The 5,390-nt window shown below is 31.6% G+C and overlaps 1 non-coding gene across 1 annotated transcript; it reads left to right on the top strand.

Moving 5' to 3' along the window:
* The first annotated feature begins 578 nt into the window (after positions 1-578).
* On the top strand, positions 579-684 carry LOC120178989. Its single transcript, XR_005521571.1, has one exon. It is a non-coding gene; the product is annotated as a small nucleolar RNA R71 (small nucleolar RNA).
* Positions 685-5,390: the final 4,706 nt, after the last annotated feature.

Genomic DNA, 5,390 nt, shown 5'->3' with positions numbered 1-5,390 from the left:
TCCAAAGAACTAGATGGTGTTGATTGTTATTGCGGCATATGCTGCCTTGGCATATTCTATTGGAATCCCAATGCTTGTGAATTCTTATTGTTCTGATTGAGAGCATTGTTCGGGTTGCTCCATGAGAAATTAGGGTGCTCATTCCAAGCTGGAGTGTACGTGTTGGACATCACATTGTTTTTTCCGGTTATAGTTTCCAACATAGAAACTAGATTCTCGGTTCTATGGACACTCAAAAGAATCATGGTTACCATCATACAACTCGCAAAAGGAATTTACTACCTTGATCTCTTATGGATTGTTTAGTCGCTGCATATTCTTAATCAAGTTGGTTAAGGTAACCAATTGTGCAAAGATAGTGTCCGTTAAATCAAACTCATTTATTGTGGTGTTACATCTGACTCCTCGACTTCTTGTATTTGGGAACTGATTATCATTCTTGGCAAGACAATTCAAAAGCTCCATTGTTTCCTCCGATGACTTGTCGAGAAGTATGTCATTTGCTGAAGCATCGAGCATCATTTTCGTGGGCGTATTCACTGAGTTATAGAACATCGTCACTTGCATCCATACTGGGAATCTGTGCATGGGACATTTGTGTAAAAGCTCCATGTATTGCTCCCAAGCCTCGTACATGGATTCATCATCTTCCTGCCAAAAAGAAGTAATAACGTTACACAATTTATCAACCATATTTGTAGAACTAGCTATAGCAAGAAAATCATAGCATAAACCCGTCCAAGATGCTAGAGATCCCGATGAGATACTATTCCACTATGATTTTGCCCTATCCCTTAGTAAATAGGGGAATAATTTCAGCCTTAGTACATTCTCGTAGAATCCTTATTGCTTAAATGAATTACAAATTTCCAAGAATAATTTGAGATGTTGTCTAGCATCTTTTGTTGTCGATCCGCCAAATTGACCAATTGTGTTGATCATATTGAACATTACTGGTTTTAATTCGAAGTATGTGAATTTTATTTCAGGTGTGACAACTCTGGGATTGAGACTGTTGAGATATTCCTCTAAGTAGTTTCGAATGGGCTTGTTCCTTACTTGAACATGTCGTTCTACTAAAGCTCATCCTCCTCTTGCTTCAGCTATCTAGTTGTCAATAGCATTAGGGTCACCAATTGGATCAACGAGTTGGTCTCCCATTATTGCTCGTTGCTCGCGTCTTCTTCTGTGAAGAACTCGCTCTATTTCGAGTTCAAATGGATATTATGGTGATGTTGGTCTCAACCTAGTCATACCCAGATGCAAAACCACAATTTTTAAGAACCTTGAATCCAAAAAAGAATGAAAAACAAAAAAAATAATACTAATAATTAAGGTGCAAGAAATAAAAATCAAAGTCACTGTTGCCAATCCCCAGCAAAGGAGTCAAAAACTTGTTGCATGATTTAAGTCCTTCGCAATTGGTGCAAGTGTACACGTCGCAAGTATAGTATAAAAAAGATATCGTTTTTACAGGGATTGGTGAAACTCTATATTCTAACTTCTTGTACTGTAAAAAAAAGAAATTGGTGATAGTAGGAGTTTGAAATAACAATTAAAATAAATGAACAAGTAAATAAATGTATAGACTGAGATTGAATAAGAGAGCAGGCCTGATTATTATGATTAGTGGTGTGACAACTGTCTGAAAAATCTGAGTAGTTGATTGATGAGGCAACTCGATTGCCTTGGCAACTGAAAATAATTAAATTACCTTAGTAGTTGGGTTCCTTCCTTCAAAGCTCGGCAGAGCATTCTTCAATTTTTTTTTCTTGTTATCCCTAACTCAAAGAACTAGTCAATTATGCATGCCTTGTTGATACATCCCTGCTTTAACCATGGGTGAACAACAACTGATCTTGTGCTCATTTTAGTCGTTGAAATCCGAATTTTATTTCTAAGATGGATTAACCTTCACCAACGTTCGTTCAAATGAAGATCATGCTTATTCGTTTCTTGAACTAACTCTCTCGATATTAGATAAATGGATAAACTCTCGAGATCCTGTCTCAATTCACTCGAAATCAATTAAAGAATCAAGAATGAACAAACTTCAAATTAAAAAGACAATCTAGAATTCAAACTAATCCAAAAAGCTTTCACAACCACAAAATCCCAACAACCCAATCCAATTAAATTTAGTTCGTGGTTGGGTGCAAAAGAAATGCAAGATAAAGATTCCCCAATAACATGAATCGAAAAGAAAAAGAAATAAAGAAGAATATTGCACTCAATGTTTCTCTCTAGTCGACCCCATTTTCTTGTTGCACCTCTTTCTTATTTATAAGGGATGATTAGGTTAACTTTGGTTATTCATGAAGAAGAGTTTTAATTGGAATAAAAAGAGGTAATAAATCTCTTTTAATAAAAGAGGTAATAAATCTCTCTTATTTTTATCCTCAAATCCCTTGCAAATAAGACTTCTTTCCTTCCTTGAATTCTGCATGAATATCTAATTTTCTAGGGCGTATCCCCTTGTGTCATGATTATCTTGAATGAGGTAGACCCTTTCAAAAGTCAGCTTCAAATGCCACGAAATTTTCTGCTTGCTAGGGAAATTCCTAATCTGCACAAATTAACACACACCAACAGTATCTTTTCCACAAAAATCAACCAAAATATAATATCAAACTTAACGGTGAAGGAAACTATGAAATCATGCATAAATGACTAATAATGCAACTAAACCGAGCCTAAATCTAGCAATAATTATGGGGGAAAGGTAGAAAATATAACACTTTTATACACTTAACAATGATTTTGATCATAAATTTGGATTATTATTTGGATATTGCAATTTTGAAGGTGTTTTAGAATCCCATAGAATGTTTTTTTTAAGTTTTCACCAAATTCTGCAAATAAAAGATTGCATCTTCTTTGATGAAATGAGGACAGTAGCAATGTAGATGACATTTTCCTACAAAATTAACCAACGAAATCTCCATAGCTAACATGGTGGGCGGTAAGTTAAAGTGAATCACTGACAATGAAAACAGGGCAAACAAATGCTCTGCCAAAAGAGAAGAGCTGAAGCCTCACTGACCAAATAACTCCTCAAACTAGTGTTGGTTGCCTCCCAAAGAAAATGGCACTTGGTGTAGTGTACTGCAACAAGAGCACGAATCGGCGGTACATTGTATCACCGGCTACAAGAAGGTTCAATTCGCCAACAAGTCTCACAATCCATGTAAACACCAATTTTAGTCAGGTCCGGGTCCAACTAAAATTTACTCCGTTCTACCCAATCCTGTCGAAACCTACCTAGTTGAACACTGTTTGTATCTATGCATAATATAAAAAAAATGTTAACCTTTGATTAAAAAAATCAATTTTATCCATTTTTGAATCATTTTAGTGCCTCTAACATTTTATTTTATGATAAAAAGACCTATCTATAGATGAAAATTGTTAGTTAAAAAATGGTTAATGCTAAAAAAATATAGGTACTTTTATCATAAAATGAAACATCGATGACCAAAATGTTTTAAAAATAATATAACTAAAAGTGATTATTCAATCAAATGTTTTGAGTAATTTTACCTCAAAAAAAAATATTATGACAAACATGCTAAAAAAATATGAACCAAAATAATTATTTTAATAAACATAGGTGGTTATTTTGACATTATTCCTTGTATTTATACTTAAGGGGGTGTTTGGATCAAAGAAAAGATTATTACCAAGGAGAATAATCTTTTCCGGAAATAATCTTTTCCGGAATCATATACCCATATTTGATTTAGAAACATTCCTACCAAAGGGAAAAGAAGTATTACTAACAGTGTTTTTTCCTCATCACATTCCTGGAAATCTCATTCCCTTGCAAATCTTAGGTATTTAACAATTCTCATCAAATTGGATAGAAATATTTCAAAACTACTATTTCTTTTATGATAAATCTCTAGTTTTATATTTTACTTTCTCCTCTTTTATTGTTGTCATTTTAAGTTACAACCTATTTTATAGTTATCATTTTAAGTTACAACCTATTTTATGATTGTCATTTTAAATTACAACTTAATTTATAGTTGCACTACATTTTAAGTTACACCACATCTGTATGACTTTTTATGTTACAATCCTTTTTTAAGGGGATGGTTTCCCACATAATGGGACTCACACCAACAGTAATAAGTATTGTATAAATTTTCTTTATTATATTTTTATTAATTTTGTCAAATAATTTGATATGATATATTGTATAACTCATACATGTACAATAAAATAAAAATATACAATAAATTTTTTGATATAAGTATATTTTTTGTATTTTTAAAGAAATAAAAAATTATAAAAATATATATTAAGTTATTTATGTAGAAATTTTATTAAAAATATATAAATAATTTTATTAAAAATTAAATGTAATAAAAATATATATTAAATTTTTTTTATTTAAATTTATTAAAATATATAAATTAGAAATAATAAAAAGTATATTTTCTATGAACTTTCAAGAAAATTATTTCAAGGGCAATTTGGTAAAACATATATATTTTTATCATATATTTTTTTATCAAATATTCTTTCCGTCAAATACTATAATTTTATATTCTTATTAAACAAACCAAACAAGATAATGTAATATTCTAGTAATGTGTTAAATAATGTAATATTCTGATAATTTTATTCTCAATGGTAATCATACATTCTCATACATTATGTGAACAAAACACCCTTAAATGTGTTGTATGCATATGAAAAAAAACTATTTGTAGTTATATATATGATGTTTGTATGCATTTAAAATAGAAAATTGTTCGTGTATGTATATATAGTATATTTTATTATATTTTTTAAAAGTAAGACGATATAATTTTTTAAAAGTACTGATTTTAAACGTCGCAAATTGCTTTAACCTTTTTCACGTATAGTTGATTCTATACTAAATTTTACTTCAATTTAAAATACAAACATAATTATAAGTATTTAATTATTTGTAGTCTAAAAACACTCTTTTAAGACTACTTTCAAATCATCACCACACATTCAATAATTTGGCTGCTCCGAGGAGAGAACATTCTGAGAGTCGGGCCTCAAATATGTTCCCTTATTGATGCATGTACGAGCATTCTATTCGAATGCTATGCTTGAGCACGAGTCTTCATGTGAGAGTGTAACTGCAAGTAACTCTTATGTCAAGGGTACCTTGGAGAATTTGGAGACCTTTTGCACCTTCCCAATGGAGGTGAAGCTAAAGAGTCGAGCCCTATAACCTTGCCTAGTACACTCCCAGTTCTAAAGCCTCTGAGCTTCATCTCTACAACTTATCTTTACCTGGACATTACGACACGGTTCTAAGCATGCTATCCTTCCAGCAATTGACTATTTGTGGCTCCATCTCTTCAATAGTAATCAGCTTCCTTCTTGTAAATTGTTTTAGTTCTTAT

Source organism: Hibiscus syriacus, unplaced genomic scaffold (assembly GCF_006381635.1).
Source record: "Hibiscus syriacus cultivar Baekdansim isolate YM2019G1 unplaced genomic scaffold, ASM638163v2 tig00112383_pilon, whole genome shotgun sequence".
Classification (NCBI taxonomy): Eukaryota; Viridiplantae; Streptophyta; class Magnoliopsida; order Malvales; family Malvaceae; genus Hibiscus; species Hibiscus syriacus.
The sequence above is the reverse complement of the archived record's forward strand: the minus strand, read 5'-3'. Positions and strand labels throughout refer to the sequence as shown.